This window comes from Diadema antillarum, unplaced genomic scaffold (genome assembly GCF_040938485.1).
Source record: "Diadema antillarum isolate AM-2024a unplaced genomic scaffold, OU_Dant_1.0 seq00000512_RagTag, whole genome shotgun sequence".
Classification (NCBI taxonomy): domain Eukaryota; kingdom Metazoa; phylum Echinodermata; class Echinoidea; order Diadematoida; family Diadematidae; genus Diadema; species Diadema antillarum.
This window is the reverse complement of record NW_027271466.1, coordinates 1,098,180-1,124,681: the sequence shown is the minus strand read 5'-3', so window position 1 is coordinate 1,124,681 and position 26,502 is coordinate 1,098,180. Positions and strand designations below refer to the sequence as shown.

The 26,502-nt window shown below is 39.2% G+C and overlaps 1 protein-coding gene across 1 annotated transcript in view; it reads left to right on the top strand.

Moving 5' to 3' along the window:
* LOC139734192 (tetratricopeptide repeat protein 28-like) overlaps nucleotides 1-26,502 on the top strand; it is a 139,870-nt gene that overhangs the window by 84,252 nt on the left and 29,116 nt on the right. The gene's annotated exons all lie outside the window — the stretch shown is intronic.

The following is a 26,502-nucleotide window of genomic DNA, read 5'->3' as shown; positions in this document are numbered from 1 at the left end:
GGGATGGTAATGCTATTCTTTGGTAGGTGAAGAAAAAGCTTTAAGTGACACATATCAATGCTGGCCATTTTGTTCTATGTAGGTTAAAATCATTAGCACACCTTACCCTTAGCTCTCTGTTGCTAGATTTGGTCACCCCATCTGAAGCTTCACTGCCCACACAGTAGTTGTGTATCATGCTGTATTTGCTGTGGGGAATAGCTAGACAGGACTTAGTTGTGCTAATGGATGAGACAAAAACTTTATCATCTTCCTGGGATTTATGTATTTTTGTTATTTATTTATTTAGTATCCTTGTTCTTTATTTTGTAAATCCCTGAAGGTGCTCATCAAGGATGTAGCCGAGTCATGGATACAGTATCACTTCTGAGTGATGCTTGTATTTCTGAGTCTAATTGCACTTCAGTGCTTCAAATGTATCTGGGCCAAACTGGATGCCTACCTCTCGTTGCGCACCAAATTTTTTCTCCAGGGCAAATTGTTTAGAGAGGACATGGCTCGCTTCTGTTTTTTCTACCTCAGCGTGCATGTGGTAATCAATAAGGAGCGGATGTCGCGTAGCAAAATGGGGCAATGAATTTTACTTGGTAATGATGCTATTTTGTATTTAGAATGTGTGAAGGAAGAAGAAGAAGATGAAGGAGAAAAAGACTGTGAAGATGCCAGTGGAAGCGTGGTTACGAGGGAGGATGGGAGACGCAACGAAATCTCAGCGGGTAAATCTAGTGAAAGATTTTATTTGATGTATCACTCATAACTGACAAAAATGGAACTGCCTAATGAGAAAAAAAGAAGAGATATTCTTATAATCTTGTGTGTCATACATATTCAATGGGATCTCTTTAGATGTATTATATAATTTAGAACATAAATGGATGAAATAGACATTGTGGAAATTGTGTAAGGACAAATGTCCCTGAGAAAATCAGATGTCTACTGTGAATACCTCTTGCAACAAAATTGTAGATTTGCATGCAGATGAATGCTAATACATTCATATGAAGTTAATACACTTGCTCAGCTGGATTTGAATCCAGAATAAATCCCATGTTGATGTTATGCAGGCCAAATATTCTGTAGATTGTGGTAATCTAATAAAATATTCACATGCTGCTGTACCTTTTGGAACCCCTGTACCTTATATATGCAAAGAGATCATAGTAAAATGGAACCGAAATCCCCCTGTTTAAAAAGACAAGGCCCCACGAAACAAAAGGTGAGTGGGACTTAGGTATTACTTCCATGCAGAGACTACGAGTGGTATCAGCATGGTGCCAGACTGCACCATGCAATTATACACGTTCCTCCCTCATGATGTATATTGTGACAGTCGCAAGGATGACGAAGATACGAACGAGGATAGATGGATGGGTCGTCATGGGAACGCTTGGATAATGACAAGAGAAGATGGCATCTGATGGCCAGTGGTTGAATTACACAGGACAATTATTGCTGGTCAAGACAACACTTAGGTCTACATCTGTAGAGGTGTCATTATGGTGTTATATTGTGGGGGTGTATTTGCCATTGATGCTGTCTGTACTTCGTCACGATTTTCATGTGGATAGAAATGTATAGGCCGAACTGTGCAAACTTTCAGCTTGCAGTTTCTACGATGATAGGTTTATGTATGAATTTCCCACGTGTCAACTGCCACTTTTATTTTTACTGAATTTCATCCAAAGCTGTGCAATCACAGTTGTGAATATGGTGCATTGATGAAGTTTCCTTTCTTTTAATTCTCTTTTTTCCCCCCTCAAATACTCCTGTGTCTTATCATCATCTGCTTCTGAAGAAAATTTCCTGTTCAGGCAGAGGTATAATCAACCTTCAAAATGTACAGTGATCCATAATGTTTTTGATGACTCATAAATATTATTATTTTAGAAACAAAAGAGCATATATTTAGGCTCTATTCATGAGGTAACATTCCTTTGCTTCATCCTGATTGTGCATTTCTTCTGTGAAATTTCTCAAGTGTGGATATCGTATGCAAGAATAAACTTGTGATGAAAACAATTTTGTTGTAATCTTGCAAGAATGTTGGGAGTACACGTTTTCATACTTATAGTGAAAAATCAGATAATTTGATAGTGCGAATGCATGCTCATCTTGTCAAGTGTGTAACATACAGTGAAATAGAATCTTCAGAGCAAAATAGAATTCTCGAGAACAGACTGTGTTTTCAATCTCTGACTGTGTTGAGAAGAGAAGGATCTAAGTATTGAGGACAGTGGGTTATTGAGCAGGGTTTGCAGTGGGCTATTGAATTATAATATTTGTACTCTCTCTGAAATTTGAGCAGAAATGATCATGTTTAAAGATTCTGTGTGTTAATTTATTCTGGTCATTCCCCTGCTGCTGTGCTAGAGAGTTCTTAAGTTTCTGCTCAGTGCTGTTTTTTTATGGTCAAGGACCCCCAATAGTAGTAAAAGATGACATCATCTTCAGGAAATTTCAGCAAGGGGTCTCATAAGTGTACTGCAGGTGAAAGTGGTTTGCTCCAGATGTATAATGAGTGTTAAACAGTAGCATCCATGCAAAAACGTTAGCATTAGTACCTTATAAAATCTCAGAATTTCCGAGTTGCTTTCAGCTAATATATTACCTGCCCAAATACAAAATAAAAAAAGGAATTCTGTTAGTATGTAATTGAACAATCATCTTCAACAATGCATTGCATCCCAGATATTCCTAGAGAAAAAGAGAGAGAGAAAGAAAGAAAGGGATTCGAAGGAGGCCCTCGCTGTCTCATGGCGGAGACATGTGGTGAACCGCATCAGTCTCCCAGAGGAGAGGAGGACGACCAGAACACCACTTGACTGAAGCAGGCTGAGACGAGGGAAGGCTCCCAACTATAGAGATTACCCTCCAAAGAAGGAGGGGATGGGGGGGGGGGGGGGGGGGATGCTCTGCAATTTGATTTTCTCTTTCTTTTGTTCATTGCAAGATTGTAAATCGTCAGAAAGATAAAACCTGAGAAATCATGCCCTTGCTTCCCATTTTGATCAAGATGGGTAAAACACCCTCTTCAAATGCTCCCATGCATAAAGAATGCATCTCAAATGCTACCATGCATACAATCCATTACTCTTTGTATTCTTGCATAATGATCTGAATGTTTTCCCCTCAAAATGATGACATTTTTAATGTGCTTGTTTATACCTTTACTTTTAGAATGTTTTAAAGGTGCATGATGGTCCCGGTGTTTTAATCAAATGCATACGCGGGCGCACGGCGCAAGTTTCCTATAGAGACCTATGCTATCGACTCCTCTTTGGCGCTTACGCTGTGGCCCACTTCCTCGAGTCTGAAGAAGTCCGATTCACTGTAGTCAGTGGTCCGATCACAGTTCGGCTCATGATTCGGCTGAGGGGGATGACAGCTTTAGCAAACTTCTTTTGTGATGTCATAATAACAAGCACATATGCACACACCCTGGCATTACTACAGACTGCGTGATGCGCAGAGAAGACAATGAAGGCAACGTTACTTGGCAACACCTACGCACTTTACTCTTGATGACAGCTCAACTTAGGTAATCTTCGTATCAATGCTAATGGTGATCAGCAGTATCATCAACAGCGCCCTCTACACTACCGGGACCATGCACCTTTAAACATGTTGTGAATCCAATGTAGCCAGTATGGTTTATTTCCTCAATGACTTCAACTGCAGTCGTCTAAAGTTATAATCACAAACATAAGAAATCATGAATCATAATTATGTGGAAGCCTCCCTACCCATCTTGCAGAAACAAATTAACAAATTAAAAAAATAGGCAAGAAGAGTCTGAAATAAATAAAAAATCATAATGCTCAACTAAATCACTGAAAATAAATGCATTATATGCACCAGCAAAACTTAGTTAATGTACGTAGCATAGTTGAACCACCTGTGATATAACCAGTACATTCTAATGAACAGAAAAGTTTCATATGTAACAAATCATTCTTTCTTGTCAAAGCTGTGCATCAGAACCCCTTTCAAAATGAAAGGAAATCTAATACAAGCTGTAGAGAAGGTGGTTCCTTGATGATCATTTTGAGATGTGGTAAACCACATTAGTCGATGCACATGGATTCAGAATACCAGTGGATTGTAATCATGGCAGTTGAATAATTCAGTTTGTAGGTTTTATATTCCTGGAGTTTAGTGTAAAAAAGAGAAACGAAACAGTCAAAATAAAGCACAAAGCAAAAATAAAACAAGTGAAGTAAAGTGTATGATATCTCCCCCACCCCATAGTGGATGAGCAAATTTCTGATGCAACTGGTGTAGTGGTACATTGTAACTTGGCAAACAATGCATGCCTCCGAGGGATTGGGGTATTGGATTATTTGAAGAATATGAGATCTTGTGAAACCTGTGCTTGACGCAATTTTGTGATCAAATATTGATCTGGCGTGGGCAGAATTCTCCCCCCCCCCCTCATGTCCCCCTTCTTTTGGCTCTTGTCGTAGAGATAAACACCTTTCTTGTGGATTAATCAGAGATGCAGAGAATTCCAAATGACTGTAATTATGAGACGGTCTGAGATGTGGAATTGATGAAGGTAGATTTATTAATTTTGCTCATGTCCCGTTGTTAAGTTGAAGCGGATGTGTCTTTATTGCAATGAGAGTGGTCTTAAGATGGATTGGGGATGAAATGAGGGATGGGGGCAAATATTAGACCAAACTCCTATTCTATTGACTCTCTGTCAGGGAGGTGTAAGCAGATGATTACTGTTCTGGTTACCAGTGAGGTCTAAAGTTGACATTGGATATATGGATCAAGAGTCAGTGAGCACATATTACTCTCAGCTAGTACTTCTTGCTTGACAGTTCATATCACAGTAGATTTTGATGGGCTATTCCCCTTTTTATACAGTGGCAGATTCAGGATTTGAAGTAGATAATGGTTTCATCTGTATAGCTTCAATACAAATATGGCATACTTGACATTATGTACTGGGTCATGCTTAACATTACCTTTTTTGCCACATGATAGATACTGTTTACCAGAAATATGTGGTATTCATTTGAATGTGTGAGATGCTGCATGAAAGAAAGCAGAGTGGATTTAACAGTTGACATTTGTGTTGATTATTGATTTATCTTTAGAGGAAAGCTTGAGGTAAGTTTTCTCAATACCTATTCCGACTCTTAACCAGGAGTTGTTAAAATTCATGCCTGTTGTGAGTGCTCAAAATGGACGACTACCAACTTGACCACAGGCGTAACATGTGTGATGTAAAATTTAAAATGCTGTGGGCAGTCCTCGGCCTGTACATGTGCAAAATAATGGGATAGGACAATTTTTTCTTCATTGGTAATTTAATTTCTTTCCTATGGTATAGGACAGGGGTTCCATGGAATGTTTGTCCTTTATTCTTCATGTGTCCATCACAAATTTTCAGGCTTGCTTTTGGTATTTATCTCACCTTCCTGATTCATGAATCTGCCTCTGCTTTCCTAGTTCTTACAACTTTCTCCTCTCTCTTTCTTACTTTCTCTCAATTTCTCAATCTATTTTTCTCTCTCTTTTGCTCACTCTCACACACATGCAGTGTACACACACATGCAGTGTACACACACATGCAATGTACACACGCACAAATTCGCACACAGACATACAGTTGTACTCAATGTCTCTTTCCTTGTACCATTTTACCTGAAGAATATCGCTCGTTTTCTTTCTCTTCCAAGGCAAGCCAAATGTGTGAGTGAATGCAGCACCTCCCCCTCTCTCTCAGATACTGTGTACAGATAGAACATGTATTCATGTTACCTAGCCATCACAGCATGTGCTGAAACACTGTGAAGAAGACAAGAAGAGGAACCAAATACCTCTATGCCTGATTGCTGTTCATGCTTTCGCAGCAATGGATTTCAGTTGCATATATTCAGGAGACATCTCGGTAATCTCCCACAGTCAGAGTGACTTTTCGTGCTTCCCCCGAGTGTCTCCTGTAGTAGTGTTTCCAGACTTTTTGTTTCCCCCTTTTTTTGGTCCATTTTGAGTGTCTTCTGTCCCTTTTTCTCTTTTGTTTTGGTTCTTTTTTCCTCCCTCTCGACCATCTGTAGTTGAATATCCTCTCTGGGAGTAGCTTAGGGACATAAGTACATCTTGCGTTGAGTGGCCAGCACTGCTTACCACAATCTCGTTACAGAATGTAAGGAAGAGAATTCACAGGGGGACAAGGGTGCGATTGGGATGTTTTGTGGGGTAGGGGGGGGGGGGGGGTAGGGGAGGGGGAGGGTATGTTTGGAGGAGGGTAACAGGAGTATGAGAGTTCATTGGAGGATGCTAGCCTAGTATTGTGTCGAGGATTCTTGGATACATTGTAATGCTTTATGCTAGATGTCATGGTGGCTCCAGAAAAGCAGATGATCACACCTGAGAAAAGAACAAGGAATATAGTGGGCTGATATACTTCAGGTTGCATTGAGCTGAGATGTCATCTGTAGACATTGCATCTCAGTGAATTATTATTATTTTCTATAAGTATCTGACAAGTCATAGAGGAAAAGCTCATATAAGAGGGAAAAAAAAACAACAACAGTGTCATATCACGGGCATGCGGTGGAATCTGTAATTGTATGTTAACATCTACATTGGATGTAAATTTCTTCAGATTAGAGAAAGCATGCAGCCGGGCTTATTTTTGGAAGCTGCTAATCTTATCAATTTTCTCCAGATAGCCAGCTAGAGCTTCTGTTTCAGTATCAGGCTCAAAGCATAAATGTATAAATGTACTTATGTTTGTTTGTTTGTTTGTGTGTGTTTGTGTGTGTGTGTGTGTGTGTGTGTGTGTGTGTGTGTGTGAGTGAACTAGCACGAGTAGGTGTAAAAGTGGGTGGGAGTTCAATGGCATGCATTTTCTACTTGATGTGTCCTGTAACATATCGTTGCCTCGTGAAACTTAAGTTGCTTTTACACTGGAGGCAGAATTATACTATTTTCCTCTGTCTTCTCAGGAATAAAGATATTTATTTCCCATGTTTGCCATTTAGTTTTTGAATGTGTTTGTCTCTCTTTTCCTTATCTGTTAGTTATATTTTCTCAAGGTTGCAAAAGACAAGAGTTGTCTATGCTTAAGAGCTTGAAGTTGTGCTCAGAATAAACATTTGATCTTCATTTGTAGTCTTGGAGGAGACTGTTTGTTCACACATACACAGACAGAAAAGCCCCCCCCCCCCATCTCGAATAAAATTGAAGTCGTTGATGGGGTTGGAGCCAAATGTCTGACCTAAGCTCTGTAATTCATGGTGGGTTCTTGGACTTTTTTCTTCGTCTTTTCAGTAAAAGGTTGAAATGTATTTCAACCGCCCATCCCTCCCCCCCCCCCCATCCTGTCTGGCGTCTGAGAAAGTGTAAGATGTTGCTAGCCATGTAATGGACATATTTGGTTGCACTAAAAGTGGATTTATGTAGAAATCAAAATATTTTGGAAAAGCGTAGGGAAGGAAAAACACCATGTGGACATATTTCATCTTCTGATCAGGTTTGGAATTCTGATGGTTTGAAAGATGAGGAAAGCCTTCACGATGCTGTGTACCTAATTTGTTTTAGGTGGTCATATTCTTTTTATCAAATTGCAAAACCATAAAACTTTATTGGATGTGTGTAGTGGAGCCGTCAGTAAGATATATTCCATGTTGCCCATTTTCTGCTTCCTCAAACTTTGGAAGCTTTCTTTTACATTGAATCTGCTGTATTTCTCTGTAGTGTTCATGTTGTATTAAAGAGGATTTTTAGATAATTTCTTTAAAGTTTTCAAAGTCTCATGATCGGATGACTCATCCAACTGCTCTGTCTTGTTATCTTTATTCCTAATTTAAAAGAAAAAAAAATTGAACTGTCATTTACCCAAAGATTTTCTTGTCTCTTTCTTGGCAACTGTTACAGTTTCAAAAGCAACCAATAAGTGAAATACTGGGCAGAATTGAGTGAAAAATTGAGCAAAATCAGATAGGTGAGCAGAACTGATATATTTGTGTGATATTGTTTGTAGGTGCTGCTGTGCCCCACTGATGTAGCATCATAGCAGATAATTTTAAACTACACATAATATTATCTTCTTCTTACGGTTTCACTTGAGATTTAAGCATAAGCTGCTATCATCTCTTGTTGATGTTATTGTCTTTTGAGTAGTTTCAAAATCATGATTAAGATTAAATGGCTGCCTGTGTGTCTTGGGTTCTCTTTGTCCCCAATGCTTGGTATTCATGTGATTCTTTGAGTGATAGCATCCCTCCTGATGCAGGACTTTGTTCCCCCTCCAAAGAGGGTGAGAAATCTCTTGGAGCGCTGAGCGAAATACGAGTTCCATCGTCAATCACCTCAATCCACTGGCCTGACAAGTGCACATTCTTGCTAAGTGGCTCTTATTCTGTTCTTCTTCTTCTTCTTCTTCTTCTTTTTTTTTTTTTTTTGTAGCCCAGGGTATGGAGGAACTATACTTGTATGTAGGAAGACAGGCAGATTCAATGCCGCCACTGTCACAACAGACAAGTTTTTCAACCGGGGTCTGTTTTGATACAATCTGATTCACGGGGTCCTCCCTTTTAAATTTCTGTGTATTTGTGTTTGCGTTATAAACTGTCTCGTCGTGGACACTTTCTGAAATTCACTTAATCGCGGACGAGACTGCAGCCCCATTTTAGAATGATCTGACTCCAAAGGAGTTATTCTTGTCATTTTGACAAAAAAAAGGAGAAAAAAATATGTAGGAGCGTAAATCTTAAATGCAACAATATTGATGGTGGTGTTTTGTTCCCCTCCCTCTGTTTCTTGCAGGAATCAACCTGCCAGTAGGGAAAAAGGCAGACTGTTGGATTATAAATCCTGTCGTCACACATGGATTTTGTTTGTACTATTATCTTAGAGAATGTAGAAATGCCATCGTGCTCAATGCTGTCTAGATATGCGATTATTAAGGGATTAAAGCAAAAGAAAAGCTTTCAACCCGACACACTCATTGATGTTCATTTGATGTGTCTTCGCAGCTCCACCACATGATAGTATATGATACGGAACTGACAATGCAGTATAGGTATTGTTAGTCCAGGGGGGGGTGTTTCATCAACGTTTGTCAGCGCTGACAATTTCAGCAAAATCCTTGGTTTTGATTGGATGAGATGCTCTGGTCACTGACTGTTACTATGGTGATTGTCAGCGCTGACAAACGTTGATGAAACAACCCCCCCCAGGTGTGTGCAGTATTGTGGAAAGACCAAAGTCAGAAAATCAGACATGGCAGCACTGAGTGAAAGATGCAAGTTTTGAATCATGCAGGATTTATTTGTGAGGCTCATTGTAGGTGTAGTGAGGTGCAATTAATTTGTCAGTAAAATGTGCCTTAATTAAGAGACCTTGCTGCAAATACACCGACACTCTTTTGGATATTTAGGATTAACTTTTTTATTTCAAGGTGTTTTTTTTTAATATCTTTCCTGCATCCAGTGAAATGATTTTTGTCAGTATAGGTTAGTTGATATAGTTACTCCACATGATTTTATGTCTAGATCTAATCTTCTCACATGATAGTTTTTTTAATTGCTATGCTTATGAATTGAGAACAGATTCATTCAGACGTACATAAATACATACATATACAATTTTTATAACACTATTTTCAATTCTGATTAAGTGCTAAAGTTGCTTTGTGTCATGTAGGTTCAATCATGACAGTACTTTCTAAAACCTGTATTTGGGCAAAAATTAGCATTCTGGTACATGTTGTACAACTTAAGAAACTTCTTTCCTCAACTGCTCATAGATGACAAGTATCAGCATACCGATTGTCACTGCCTCTGCCTGTAGTAAGGACTGTTTTCCACCTTACAGCGGTAATACCCTATCTCATTACACTTGTGTGTCATCGCCAAACATTGAAAGTTTATATCAAACTTCATTTTTGCCTCACATTTATCTTTTTTTTTTCTGAATTTCTTTCTCTCCTCTCTTCTATATTTTGCTGGCTCTTGACAGTTATCAGAAACATGATTGCTGTAATCTCTGATCATTGCTGACACTCTCATAGCTCTGCCATCCATCAAGTATTCCTGGGAGATAGGTCTGTGGCAAATATCCCAAGGAATGTAAGCCCATTAAAATATACCAAGAAGGAGAAGAGATAGAAAAGAGAGAGGTCCCCCTCTACTACTGAATCTACATGGATTTGGAATGTCTGTGTACATTTCACATTCCCCCCTGCCCCCTTTTCACATCATGTCACATGACAGAATCTTGCTCCCATTCTCCCCACCGTTTCATGTTACATCTCTTGGTGTGTTCGTGCTTAAAGGACAAGTCCACCTTCATAAACATAAGGATTGAGAAAATGTAGCAATATTAGTAGAACACATCATTGAAAGTTTGAGGAAAATCGGACAATCCGTTCAAAAGTTATGATTTTTTGAAGTTTTTGTGCAGTAACCGCTGGATGAGAAGACTACTGCAGTGTACGATGTCACATGCGTACAACAATATAAGGAAAATATAAAGAGAATTTCACAAAATTTCATCTTTTGAAAAAAGTACACATTCCCTTGACTCGTTACCGACATATGTTATGGGTAATACTATTCCCCCTGCCTTTAGAAAGAGGCAAGTCAAATGCTCATTTGTTATGTGAAAAAAATTGAAAATATGTTGAATTTTCTTTACATTTTCTTTATACTGTTGTACTCATATGACATCACAAGCTGTAGTAGTCTCCTCGTCCAGCAGTTCCAACACAAAAATTTTAAAAATACATAACTTTTGCATCGATTTTCCAATCTTCCTCAAACTTTCACTGATGTGTTCTACTAATATTGCTGCATTCTCTCAATCCTTATGTTTATGAAGGTGAACTTGTCCTTTAATCTTCCTCCAGCAGTTCACAAATTTATTTATTTATATATATATTTTTTTTCAGGTTAAACGAGCCATCCCCTCTACATGTATGTCTGGTTTAGCAGCTAAGGAATGTTCTGTCATTATTAATGTGGTGTGTATGTGTGTGTGTGCGGGGGGGGGGGGGGGGGGGGGGAGGAGGATGCTTCAGACTTTTAGTATGAATGAAGTCAATGCATTCATGATTGAACATACCACCTTTGTGCCTTATCTAAAGCTGGCATTATCAATGCTTTCTCTTCGCATGTCTTATGACGAGGTACTAGAGTGTGTAGACCTTTTAGACTTTATTTGAATATGCAATGGAATTTAATTCTGTGATAAAATACATGTAGGTCTCCCAATCTGGTAAGAAAGGTCATAATGGCACCATATATTCCCTGGTACATGTATGATGCTTTCATAATGACATTATCATCCCCCCTTATTTTTGTAACATTAATAGGAAAATGAACATAAAACATTTAAGCCTTTCCATGTAAGTGCCATTATGTTTATCATAGAGTATGGAAGTCATATAAAGTCAGAAGCAAAGATAGTGAAGTAAAGGTAGGCCTACATGAATTGATGAGAAGCTGTGATGTGATTTAAACATGAATGATGTGCTGTAACATGCACATGTGTGCATTCATGTTCCTTTCAGTGTCCCTCATAGTGGAGTACCCTTCATATGTAGCATGGAGTGCATTTTCCCCCCAACGGCTTCCCAGCAGTCTTGTGAATGAATATAAGTAGATGGGTGGAGCTTGCCACAGTGGGCGTGTACTTGTAGGAGGAGGTGTCTTTGTTGCTGAGTGCTGATTGGCCAGGTAATTTTCTTTCTGGTCGTTATGGAACAGGTCTTTGCACCAATGTCTTTCTTGTGTGTACATCAGGCTGTGTGTGTAATCTATGGTGTATGTTTGAACAATACTTGTGCAGTCGTAAGTTGTCTGTAAACACAGTTTTTAATTTCCTGTCTCCCATGTATTACAACTGTGTCTCAGATAAACCAGCTACAATTGTACTACTAGTAAATTATGGATCAGTGTCATTCAAATGCAGGACAGAAACATATTATTAGACTCCCACCCAAACTCTGCTGGGAGGCATCAAAGAAAGATTGTGAGATGGAACAAAACTGCCTTTTTGGGAATAAGTTTTGCGCATCCTACAAATTCTAGGAGAACTGATGACTACGTAAGAAAACTTCCTTCTTGGGTCTCTTCCTCTCGCAAACTTGTTGTCACTGTCGCCGATGTGCACAGTCTTTTCGGAGATTGAGATCGCATGAAGCTCTCTTCCTTCGCAGAGAGAGAGATGGAGGAGTAGAGTTTGGCGACGCCGAGCTGATCTTTGACAGACTCGCTGTCAGACCACCAGCAAATCGGGGCAATTTGTCACGCATTTTCTGACGGGCCACTTCACACATTTGTCCTCATTTTCCCCACCCCTGCCCCAATCTACCACGCACTCCTTCTTCTCCCCCTCTCTCTCTTCTCTTTCCTTACCCCTCCCCCTCTGTCTTTCTCTCTCTGTATTTTCTAGAGTGAGATGTGGTACAACGTTGCTAGCGCCAACCATCCATCCATCCATTTTAGCTCTTCTTCCTGCCAGCGTAGCTAGCCAGTCACTGCGTGAAGTGTGTGTAAGCCAGTCTGGATTGATGCTCGGCTCCAGAGGTCAACAGGGACGACTCGTCTGGAGTGAGTGGGGAGCTGAGAGAAGTAGATGGGAGAGGGAGAGAAGTAGATGGGAGAGGGAGAGAAATAAAAGAGCAACTACTAAATCCTGAAAGAAGTTGATCAGCAGCTCGAGGGAGGGGTTAGTTAGCCGCCCGTTGCCGAAGAAGAGTCTCCGTTGCCAGTGGCCAGGGGACAGATCAGCGGATGACAGAGGATGAAAGAGGGAGAGGAGGAGACAGATAAAATGAGCCGGGGATAAAGATACAGAACGTTTCATCACTGTGGAGGTAACACGTCTGTCTGCTTTGGCGGCGGCGGAGCAGCGTGTGAATGAGCTCAGAGTTGTGGAGCATTGCGAGGCAGTGGAGCAGAAAGGGAAACTGAAGTGGGTTCTCCGTGAGAGCCGAGCATGTATGCATGAGCCCCCCCCCCCCTTTCTGCCCTGCATGGGGACAATTCCCAAAGCCAGAGATTCAATAGATGGTTCATATTGAGAGAGATTGGGAAGAGGTTGCCATTCACTGACTGAAGGTCTTTCACTCAACCTGGGAGCTCCCAACACGTGCAATATTGTATTGTTTGTTATGACATGTCATATCGTGGCACATTTCGTTTGAGGCGTCTTTACAATTGCAGATCTGTTTATTGGATTCTTTGCCACCGACCGGCCTCCTCTCTGACGGCCCTGTCTGCAGCTTGGCGATACTTACAAAGTGTACATCATTTGTTGTATTTCGGGCTAGTTTGTTATGACAATCCTCATCAACTCTAATCAGTGCACCGGAGTGGAAGTGCTTTCGTGGGGATTGTCACGTACTACTACCATCGTGTGAAATTCTGTCTCATACTCCCTCTTCCTCCTCTTCCTCCTCCCCCTCCTCATCCTCCTCATCCTCCTCTCTCAGTCAGTGGGAGCCGATCTTTGTTATGATCTTCTGCCGATTGTGATGAAGATGTGTTGATTGGTCGATCTTCTTCCAATAGGTCTTGTTTATTGGCAAAGGGATCGCTTGCGTCACGGTACCTCTTCATCTGAGAGGCTGGATTTGACAAGCCTCTGCCGCTGTATCGGAGCGGCATACCTCCATTGCCTATTTTCACTGGAATATTTGGATTTACATTCAGCTGTTAATTGCGCTGCATCGCTTCTATACCCTCTTGACTTTTTCTGAAGTATGCAATTTTTAAATTGTACAAATTTAGCTCCATTAATTAACACTCCACTGGTATAATTTGATCAATAAGTCAATGTTGCCTGATATTGCACCTTGACGTCACACAACTTCCGCACCGATATACCAGACATTTTAGCATCGGCACTGGAGGAAACGATGCAGAGAACGCATGGAGGGGAAGCATCTCACCGGCCCATCTCTTCAGGGAAAGATCCAGACCGCTTGGAAGGTTGAGGATAGTACATGCTATTGCTCGTGATATGAGGGTGATCCACATTAGCAGGATACCCGACATTCATGAATACCACTTAAAAACGGATACCACTAAGAAACGGATATCGCTTTAATAGATACGGATACCACTTAGGAAAGGATACCACTTATAAAAGGATACCACTGAGAAACGGATACCACCACACATGATAGACTCTGTGGAAGAGGACTGGAGGGGACTGCTGGATCTTACCAATGGTTTGTGAAGGGGAATGTCTAGTGAGGAGGCAGCGGTATCACCAGCATGATGAAATGGCAGCCAGCGAAAAAGGTAAAAAGTAAAAAAAACACAATGGGAAGTTGTAGGCCTGAGTGATGAGTTGCCATGGTAATGAAGCTGTGGGTTCTCAATGCATCTTAAGAACTCTGAAACTGAGTGAGGCTCTCTGTACATTTTGCATGTTCCGACGCCACAGAGCATTTTTGACGGCATGAAAGTGCTCAGAATTATTTTCGTGAAATCAGGGCCCTGTTTTATCAAAATGTATAATTGATTATAAATTCCTTACCACTCAGGCTGCCATAGACAATCAACTATATAATCAATTATAACTCTTTATAAGAAAACAGGGCCCAGAAATGTCTTCCACAGTTGACATGCATGTGTTACTGTAATGGAGTATTGACAATAAATGCCTATTGTTGGTTAAATACAAAGCATTGAATGATTGTACAAAGAAAAGAAAGCGGTGACCCACCTGTTTCTGAATGTACTGATAATAATGATATTTTGTGTTGCAGATCAATGTTATTACTTGCGTGACCTGTTCTAAAAGCAATTACAACCCCCCCCCCCCAAAAAAAGAAAAAAGCTTTGTAGCTCTATGGACAGCAAACAAATTACTCTGTATGTACCCACTCTCACACATACACACACAAACACACATACATGGCATGTACAATGTATACACAAATTTAGGTTAATTGGCATTCAGAATGGCAGATTTGTCAAGTCATGATATATTGTTGTTTAATGCCCTTTACAGTGGAGATGTCATTAAAATTTTATGCTGCATGCTCGATTGGGGTCCATACCTCACATGCATTACCTTGTCATCAGGGCTTTAGTCAAAGGAAACATTGATTTATGACTTTGGGGTGATTTAAAGGAAGCAATCAGCTAAGAATGAGGAAGTTTCTTCCTCCAATGAGGCAGCGCAATTTTGTTGGATGAAAGTCATGATGTGATCTCCTGAATGCTAACATTCTGTACAAGCAGTACTGTTGTGTTCTAATTAGAAAATCAAATAGACTAGAATATAAAAACATCACACATATAATATACATACACACAGTATAGAGTGGTGAGGATGTCCCTCTCTTTACTTTGATAAAGAGGTTTGTCTCATATTAAGAGATTTTATGTAAAAAATGTCAAAAATTTCAGAATGCTTTTGCCAAACCGTTTGTTGTGCATTCTCTTTCATCACAAAATAATGCTCTTTCAGAACCATGCCAAAGGACACTACAAAACAGATCTACATTCCGGCATGTACAATGTATGAATACTGGAAGCTGTTAAATACCTCTGTAAGAACAGACATTGCCATTGTGCCAGACTTTGAATTGTCAAATGTGTCATGTTGTGCTCAGCTTCAAGTAGTTGCAAGACCATGTATAATATTACCCCTGCACAGTTGGAGTAGGGCACTTGCATTATATGTCTGAACCCCTGCCTATACCTCAGGTACCATTATGACAGCTCAGACAACCCCCCCCCCCCCCAAAAAAAAAAAAAAAAAACAACAACAACAACAACAAACAACAACAAAAAAAACAACAACAAACAAACAAAAACCAAAACAAAACAAAAATACCAACAACAACAAATAAATGAAGCTACACAAAAAACAACAACAAACAAACAAGCAAATGACCCACAATAACATCAAAACAAAAAAGGAAAAAAAACACCCCCTGCCCCCCCCCCCCAAAAAAAAAAAGAAGAAGAAGGGGGGGGGGGGGGGGGGGAAACAACCTCACCATTGATTTTGGAGGGGTTATTTTTTATTCTATACTACGCCTCTCCCCTCATCCTTCCCACACACAAATAAATTGCATTCACGACACCTCTTGTACACCTCTTGTACATGACTTGGCGTCCATCCGGTCCAATCGTAGTGTGTGATCAATCAAACCAGCTAGCTGAAAAGTCAAGCTGTTTGTGGGTCATTCACTTTAACAAATTGTCCTTGCTCCTGGTAAAGTGAAATTAAAATGGGAGTAGAGGCGGAGATGAGGGGGAAAGAAAATATATGGGAAGAAATTCACTTCTTTTGAGAAGCACAACAGTGCCCGGTGTGATTTAGCTGCCCAGTGTGCTATTTGTTAGGGTTTTGATGAAATTTTGCTCATGAACAAAAAAACAAAAACAACTTGAGAAAGTGCCAGTGGTTCAAAATATCAATTTTTGCAGGTCTGACGTCTTGGTATGCCTTTGCTAATACTTTGGAGAAAAGCCTTCGTACATTTTATCAGAACCCCCCCCCCCCAAAAAAAAAAAAAAAAAGAAAAAAAAGAAGAAAGAGATAGAAAACAGGTCTTGCCTCAATTCAAGGGGTTCAATATTTATTCAAATACATGAAAGTGCATTCACACTTTATCCCATAATGTCAGTAGCAACTGTATGATTCCTATTTTGTGCAAGTCAAATACTGAGTAGATCATGAATCATTTGTAATGTATGATATGGCATACATCAACTCTTACTAGGTCAGACAAAAACCTGTGGTTCCCACAAGTAGCCCTTGTCAGGGAAAGACGCATGCACTTTTGAACGCATTCAAATGGTAATGGTCGATTGATGGCCTTTTTACACAGGATGTAATGCATCCAGAGTGTTCAGCAAATATTCATTGCATTCAGTGGTATGTTAATTGCCTCCTGTCTGCCATACCAAGGTTAATTGATTGCAACCTGTTTTTTATTTGTTAAGGCCATCTATTTCAAATGACATGAGATACAATTGGTATGGTAGCTTTAGCTTTTTAATGTTCAGCACTTGGTCATCACACAGTGACATATGTATACACAATACACTGCTTGAGAGTAGAAAGTTTGAATTTTACTGGCACTTTCGGAAGTTGTCAGGCATTGAAAAAACCTGCTACATTTTCAGTTCAGATTATTCTAGCTGCAACCGGAACAAAATGTGATGTATTACCTGTGATATATTCTTATGGTTACGGAGCAAGCTATTTATTCTGCTTCTCATTAAAGTACATGTGTATGGATTGAAGCCATTTCTAATAAACATTCTGTAATATCTCACGGTGTTCACAGCTATATTTTGTTTGTGTTTTGAATAGTTAATCTTGGTTTCCTGCCACATAATTTACAGCGCTCAAGCTTTCTGTGTGGAAGCATGGCCTAATAATATCTCAATATGTCAAATATTCTGTGAAAGTGACAGACATACAATTTCCGGATGTAGGTGCAATTTCCAGATGTAGGCCCAATTCCTGTGCATTCATCCTGTGCTTTCTTGTGCATTCATTCTCAAAATTGCCCCCTCTTCCAGTTTTTCTTGTCTTTGGCATCGTTCAATCCATGCCTGAGTGGTAACATTGTGTGATGATAATTGAGGGCAATCATACTTTTGACTTTAAAAAAAAAATGGTCCACTTCCTGACAAATGGTATGGAAAGCTAAAGCATTCTGTCGCAATGCCTGGAGTACACAGCACATTAGCATGAGTGTTGTGAGATATATAATGGGTGTGATCTATCAACCTATCTAACGGTGCTGCAGGGTGATGTATTTTGCGGCAGTTGTCGCATCATTTGCCATTCCATGCATAATCCCAACCCCTTGGAGGATACAGTCGGCGGTGGAGGGATGCGCAGACAAGTTGGGAGGGAGAATTAACAAGAAGATAACATTTATTTCAAAGAGAAGCATCTGTTAGGTATTGGTGTAAATACTGTATGGCTAGACAATCTGACCAAGATGACGGAAAAGCGAAGAAAGTTATGATTTTCTATAAATTGTCAGTTTATTACATGATGTGGTATTCTGTGGACAGTTAAAAATCACTTGCTTGACTCATGGGACCATGGTATTATTACTTTGGTGGCACTTCAGCGTTTGTATCATAAACAGCATGAAGGTTTTGCGCTTTTTAGTTTGCATTTGGGTAAGCGTATTCACTTCTGTAGTGTTATAAGTGAACTTGTAAAAACATAATTCCCCTTTTATGAATATTAAGCAGGGTAGTCAATGTAGTGCTTGCAGGGAATGATTTTCCAAATCAAATTTGATTAGCAATTTCAGCGTATGAATATTGTTTCAGATGTTATCCTGCACACTTCTATTAAATAAAAATTAACTATGCAAGAGATAGTTTGTGTAGCAGTGGTATGAAAAGTGCATAGCGATTTGCAATGCCATACTAGAAAAATTATTCCTAGTATTTGTAAGGAAACAGGTTCAAGAGTGAATTTTTGTAGCATGGAAAAGACATGAGGCATGCAAAAAAAAAAAAAAAAAACACTTTGTAGAGGACTTCGATATTGGATCCAAATGATTACTGCAGGTGTTTTGAGATACTGTAAAAGTGGAAATTTTCGCGCATTTCGCGCAACCAGAAACAAGCGCGAAAATAAAAGCAAGCAAATATTTTTGCACGCTGTGTGTTCCAGTGGTTGATGTCTTTATTCTGCGGAATTAAAAACATGCAAAACTTTTTTCGTCTGGCCAAGCGCGAAAAATTAGTCGCGCGAAAATATCCACTCTTACAGTACATTCAGAATTTTAATAGTCTATATATTGACATTCAAATGGTCATAATGTTTCCAAATAGATGATTTTGGGTGATTGCGTCTTCTCCTCATCTGTTTTGCATAGATAACAGTGACTGATACTGTCATTTCATGATTCTGCTCTGTAGTGTTAGAATTGATTCAAATATTGAAGTGTTCTCTTTAAAGGACAAGTTCACCTTCATAAACATAAGGATTGAGAGAATGTAGCAATATTAGTAGAACACATCATTGAAAATTTGAGGAAAATCAGACAATCCGTTCAAAAGTTATGAATTTTTGAAGTTTTTGTGCAGTACCCGCTGGATGAGAAGACTACTGCAGTGTATGAATAACTTAGATGTCACATGCGTACAACAATATAAGGAAAATATAAAGAGAATTTCACAAAATTCCATCTTTTGAAAAAAGTACACATTCCCCTGACTCGTTACCGATAAATGTTATGGGTAATATTATTCCCCCTGCCTTTAGAAAGAGGCAAGTCAATTGCTCTTTTATTATGCGAAAAAAGTGAAAATATGTTGAATTTTCTTTTATATTTTCTTTATACTGTTGTACGCATATGACTCACAAGCTGTAGTAGTCTCCTCATCCAGCGGTTCCAACACAAAAATTTTAAAAATTCATAACTTTTGCATCGATTGTCCAATTTTCCTCAAACTTTCACTGATGTGTTCTACTAATATTGTTGCATTTTCTCAATCCTTATGTTTATGAAGGTGAACTTGTCCTTTAAATGGTGCATGTTAATATGCTAGCAGTCCCTTGCACGTGAGGAAGAAAGAGCGAGAGGAATATTCACTCGGTTAGAGTGAGTTTGCGAAATGCAAGAACATTTTATTTGCGGATGGTGTAATGTGACAAATTTGTTCGGCAAATGCCATCACAGATTCACGTAGGATGCTGTATATGTTCTGTCTCTCTCTTCCTATCTCTCCTCTTCCGCTGTCTCTGTTCTTTATTTCTTCTCGATCTGCCACTACTTTTACATCTTCTTTTCCTCTATCTCTCGTCTCCGATTCCAGCTGGATAGCTAATCTCCTTGGGCTAACCTTGGGGTACCCTTCTCCCCGCTATTCCTGATGATGTTGTCAATATTGTATTTCCATTCCTCCTCAAATAGAGACAGATTATCAAAGAAAGATTTCAAAGAGTTTATCAAAAGAGCGAGCTGGAGAAAGGAGAGACATGACCTTCTGCCATACCACCCAATTTAGCAATTGATTGAAATATTTGTACATGGCTGTATTAGATATGCTCCCTTTGACCTGGGTTGAAAGGAGTTCCATTTTCCATCAACACTCTCAAGGTATTTCATTAATGAGTTTGGGAGAGTGGGGGGAGGGTGTTCTAACTGAGCTGTGTCAAAATACATTATGCCTGAAATATCTGAAATTGCAATGTTATTTCTTTCCCAAAACTAGAAATTGCTGGGTTCTTGTGTAGGACATTATCATGTGGCAAAAGAATTGGACACCACACACCATGATAACACGACGACAGACTACAAAGTTGTGAAATCGACCAGGTTTAAAAGTTAACTCTCAGCCAACATCTTGTCAAACTTTAAATAGGCCAGGCAAACCCTACATTGAAAATAATCCAATCTACTATTTCAGATATTTCAAGGAAAATACACTGTGCAGTCATACATTTCACAATTGTGATATCATAATATTATATGGATCATTTTATTATTCTTTTTTTTTTTAAGATGTAAAGACAGCGTTTACAGCAAGGTGCTTTACACCATACCAGCCAAATGAATGGTCATCACTGGTTATTTCAGTATTCTGTTTCTTACATTTGTACCTTTTTTAGCGAAATATTGAGATTTTACTGCAATACTATGTAAGCTGTTGCCTTTTCCAGTTTTGATGCCCCACAAAATAATCAGGTAGCTCCATTAGCATGTAGTGTATACTATGCATGATTCCCAGGTGTAGTTATACTTGACAGAGAAAAATAGAAGATATCCCTCTCCTTTCTTTTTTAACCCGTTGAGGATGAGTCCCGAGTACACTTGGGCAGGTGTCTATGGGAAATGAGTGTTGTAGCAAAATCAAACTGTCCTCAACTGGTTAAACAACCTCTAATGACCCTATCAATCCAACACACATAGATGCAGACATACGCTTACCCCCTGGATAGTTGTAGATGAGTTCTTTGCGTACAGCCTCGGGGTAAATTTGTGAAGGTGTCATTTTCTAGCTTGGGATCTTCCTTCTTTCAGGTCTATGTGAGGGGATTTTCCCCTTCATCAGACACGCAATGTTCTTTTCATGAATGGTAGAGGGATCACATTGTAAAAAAGTCACGTAGAAAGGAAAGATGACATTGAATGAATGTTTGAGCATGACACCTGTGCCTTGTTAATCTAAGCATTTGTGTTAAAGAAACCAGCCATATCAGAAAGATCTTGAGACTAATTTTCAAAATCATCATTATTTCCAGATTTAAAGGCAAGTTATGAGTCATAACTATGAGTTACCATCCATTTTCTTCTTTCTTTCTTTTTATTGTTTTCTTTTGGTAGATCTAATGTGCCGTATTTATGTTATTAACACTTGAGCAAAGTTTCGTTTAGAATGTAAATCAAATAAAAGAAGTGTTTGGAAATTGTGCTTGAAAATAAGCAACTGTTTGGGCATTTCTGTTTTTAATTGGCAAATGCAATTCTCTATCGTAAATCTTGGAATGATTCATCAGCTTAGCAAAAGCGTATTGTACAGTGTGTGTATAGTGTGTGATTAGAAATATATGATGCAAAAATAAGCGAACTGCATTTTCTAAGGTGACTCTGTGTTCTGGTTGTTGATCCATGATGTAAATTCTATTTGAAAAAAATGTGCTTCTGAACCTTTTTCAACCCAATGCCCACTTTTGCTGATTCACTTTTCTTTTTCAGCCCATTTTAGATCAAAATTAATCTCTTTTCATTTAAATTTTGGCTGACATCATGGCCCACGTGCGAGAGTTTCACAATCCACTAGTTGAGAAGTGCGGTTATGGAGCATTCTGCAATGTATTAGCAATAGATCATGTCTACTCTGCACTGCCTAAAACAGCGCAATGTAGTGGAACACTAAACTTTTCTCTCATCAAAGTCAATTGAGTCTCAAGAGCTGAAGAACATATCTCAGTTTTAAGGCACACAAGGTGCACCTGCTTTTTTGACAAAAAGAAAAGCCAGAGAATGAGATAAGACAAGAAAAAACAAAGAGAACATTGTCACAGTCAGTGGAATGCATCCACTGGTGACAGGTACATCCTGGAATGCACTCATCCATAATGAACGGAATGATCAGTGGTTTGCTCATTCCACAGGTGTTAATTACTGCCGTATTGTCTGTAGACACCTGTATACACATGCCATTGAAAAGACGAAGTCACTATACATGGAGAGTTTAGGACAGCCTCCTCAATTGGTGCCTGGGGAAAGAAAATAAACAACAATAAATATGAAGGGTGCTATGTATTCAAGTAAAGATTAAAAAAGATAAAAGGAGTACAGATTACAGTTTATATGAGTCATTTTGTTCTTTAGGTTCATGCTGTTGTCTATTTCATAAAACAAATATACAGTATGTCAATGTAAAGAATTTATGCATGATTGTGATAGAACAATATTTTGGGAAGAACGAGATGAAGGTGTTGTGCATGATGGATAATTCAAACTTGGAGGTATTCTTGATGTGGACATACCAATTTGAAATGCAGTTGGGATAACTTGTCAGAGGGTTTTGAAAGATCATATGAATGACAAAAAAAAAATCATGGATTTGAACATATTATAGAATTTTTTCAATCTTCTTTTGTTTTGTCTTTGTTTTGTTCGTATATTAAATTTTGGTCTCATGCAATGATCAGTTGAGACTTGACTTGCCTGGCTCTTTTTATTTCATTCAGCTGTTAATGCAAGCAAAAGCTTGTACTACAAATGTTCTTGGGTCTATAAGTGTTTGCTCTGGCCATAAAGCTGAGAGTCGACTGCCTCCAAGCATATTGAGGTCATGTGTGAGTTTTGTTTGTATGCCACTGTGACTATTGCTGAACAGGCTAAAATATGTGCAAGTCTAAAGGGACAAAAGAGTGTTGTAAGAATGAGAATCTTATTGTTGTTCCCCCGACTACCAGCACCACGATCTGTAAGCCGATAGTGCGCCAAATGTCGTTCCTTCGTGCAGAGGCTGGGATTGAATTCGATTAGACCGAGCGCTCCTGCGCATGGGGACCGATCAATTTCCTAGGAAATTTCGACTCCCTTACAAGGAGCTGTTGTCACTTACTGGAGTTTACAGGAATGTGTTTTTGAATTCCAGGCTATGGTTTTATATATATATTTTTTTCTTTGCCCTATGTTTAGAGGCAAAGTGTTTGAAGGGGAGTGATGAAGATTATTCAAAGGTTGGGAAGGTACTACAGAGGTGCTGCAGTTCAGGAACATCTTCATCCAGAAACTTCAGTGATATTCATCATCTAAGACTAAGAGATACAAGTTTCATAGACTCAGATATACATGTGCACAAACTGACAATCACACACACACACACACACAATGCACACACACACACTGCTCTCCACCTGCAAATACAGATTTAGAATATCTCTGTATTGCTAATTACTGATGATTGTCAGACAGTTGTGCTGTTCAGTCAAGGCTTGTATTAAATTGGGTTCTGAAAATATGCAACTCTTTTGCCATTTCAGAAATGGTGAATTCAACATTTTGAGTGCTAAATTTAACATTTAAGAAATTCAACATTTAACAAAAGGTTGGAGGAGTAAAAACATCTGAAAGGTTAATTTACCATTTCATTCTCAAGAGTGTTTCTATCTATCTATTTATCTGTCTATCTATCTATCTATCTATCTATCTATCTATCTATCTATCTGTCTATCTGTCTGTCTGTCTGTCTATCTATATCTATTTATCTATCTCTCTGTCTACCTATCTATCTCTCTATCTATCTATATCTATTTATCTATCTGTCTGTCTACCTAATCTATCTCTCTAAGTTGTTCGATCAGATGGGTAGATGTGAGGTGATAGATAAGTAATGTATATTGTATGAGATGGTCAGCGCGTCAGGGCAGTGTGACATTTTGATGACCGTGCATAGCAAACCAACCACAGGACTGCCGTACCCAGGGATGTGTGCATATTCACCTGCTCCAATATTGTTGTTTCACCAGCACAGAGCCAGACAGTTCAATACCACTGATACCCACATGAAACAACCTCCACAGGCAGTAGCTGTCCAGTGATATGTTATAAGTGGATGCTCTCATTTAGTACTTAAATTAAAATCCCAAATAGTCTGCAGTTTGTAAGACTAGCCCTGTAATCATCACACTCCACTGAGATCAGGCTTCAAGTGAAATATATGGACACTAGAGACTCCAACTCTCCCGTTTTCGACGGGAGATCTACCACTGAAAGCCCATTTTCGCAAAATCTACCGTTTTCCCGCTTGAGATTTAATTTCTCCCGCCCTGGCTCTGTGTCTCCCGCTTGAAATGATTTCTTACTTAATATAATTGTATGTTGAAAAATAAGCCTTAGATAACACGAGAGAGCATCTGGAACCCTAGAGCTTCCAGGGCCCTTGAGTGGGCCCTGGAGCCCGGCCGCAAGGAACTTCGCGCACATCAAATTGGAGTCTCCTGTTTGCTAGGGGTCTCAGGCGGGAGAATATCCAGATCAGAGGGTGCTTTGGGTTGGAGTCTCTGGGACACAGTTTATAAAATATATATTCCAAACCCTACTCCATACTTACTGATTGGCCTTCTCATGGGATATCATTATATATAATATTAAACTTCTTTGGATGGACTAAAACACAATGCCAACTAGAAGATAATTTGACATATATCACATTCATATATTCCTTTTGTTAGGTTGTGTCATAAAGAGAGTAGTCTCAAAGTCCAGGTGTTTTCTCAAACACTACTTCTGAGTGTTTTCCTTTGTTTGATGGAGGGTAATAAAGATGTCAGTATGAAGTGAAAGTAGCTGCTTATATTATGCCAGGGTGATTATCAACATCCAGTAACTTGTTTTATGGTTTCAGTCACTGTACATCTGGAGAATTTATTAGACTAATATGAGAGGCTCCGAGTATGAAAACTGATGGCAAGAAAATTGCTAGACAGATTAACTAAACCAATCGATAGTGACAGATGGTGGATTGATTACGGTAATCAAGTGATGCAGATGACATCATATCAAATCCTCTGAAATGTGTATTTTTTCAAAGAGAAAAGATACAGTGGTATCATCTCTCTCCTGAGACTCGGAGGATTTTTTTTGCTGACATTGAAATATCTAGGGGAACGTTTTTACCCCTTTCAGATGAACTTTACCCATTGCTTACCCATTGAACTCCCGCTGATTGGGAGGGGGGGGGGGGGGGAAGGAGGGGTGAGGGGAGGGTGGGCATCACCTCTATCCATTTTCTACAAGTTCAAGAATCTCACTAGACCAGGCATTTTGAGCATCTTCTTGTTGTTGCAGTGAATGGGTTAATAGCAAGGACACTAGATCATAATAGCATGCAGCAGAGTGTTGATTTTCAAGTGTATCAGCCAATGGAAATTAGTTTTTTCACACTAGTGTGTGCCATTGAATCACTGTTGAACTGTCAGTCACACAGGAGGTGTGAAGAGTACCTTATACTCAGATTTTCCTAGTTGTTTGCAGCTGTATTCAATGAGAGTTTAACAGAGAGGGAGTTCAGAGTGAATCAACTCAGTGGATGCACTCATTGAAAGTTGACTGCTCTGAACAGGGTATAAGCTGATCAAATTTGACTTTCAGCATTTAGTGAAAAAGCGCTTGATTACACAATAAATAGAATGCCTGTGGAATTTTGTGAAAGTTTCTTGCCGCGAAAGAGGATGCCGGCTACATTTCATAAAAGTTTCATGCCGTGAATGTTTTTAGTTTTTAACGTACAGTACTTTGCAAGTAAACTCAGGTACAACCTGAAGTTTAGTTTCAGTTGGTGCAATGAATTGAATGGAGCTCTAAGGTTTACAAAACAGTGCCAGTATGAGTACGAGGTATGTGCAAATATACCCAGCCTCGACAAGCCTGTTGCAGTTTCTGTACCTGTGTTTGGTGTCTGGTGTTGAGTTGTTGATTTATGTGAGATGGGTGTCAAATGGAAGATAAAATTATGGTGAGAAAAGCATTGATGTATATGTGACCAGTTGCCATCATTTATTCATTACTAAATATCTTTCTCAGGATGGCCTTATCAGGTGTCAAAGTTTTGTTCTTGTGTAGATCTGTGCTTTTCTATGTAACATAAATCGTTGGGAGTGTGAACTTCATGCTATTATTAACAATGGTAGTATGCAGTTGCAGTTTCTTTGTTGGTATTGGGTTGATGATTTATGTGAAATTGGTGTCAAAGTAAAGAGGAAACTACTGTGAGGTAATAAAAAAAGATATTATATTTGTGGCCTGTTTCATTGTTTATTCATTTGGTCAATTATCTTGCTCGGAATAGCCTTATCAGTTGGCAAAGTTTTGTTCCTCTAAATGTCTGTTATTTTCTATGTAACTTAAAAGTAATAAAGTGGAAATCAAAATGGGCCTGAGCTGATAAAGTGTAAAATTAGGGCTGTCATTCGAAATCATATTATTTTGGTGGGCATCCCTGCTGCAGTGCAATGTTGAGACCAGGCTGTTGTCATCCAGCTTCAAATCACCATTTCTTCTTTTTGTTTCCT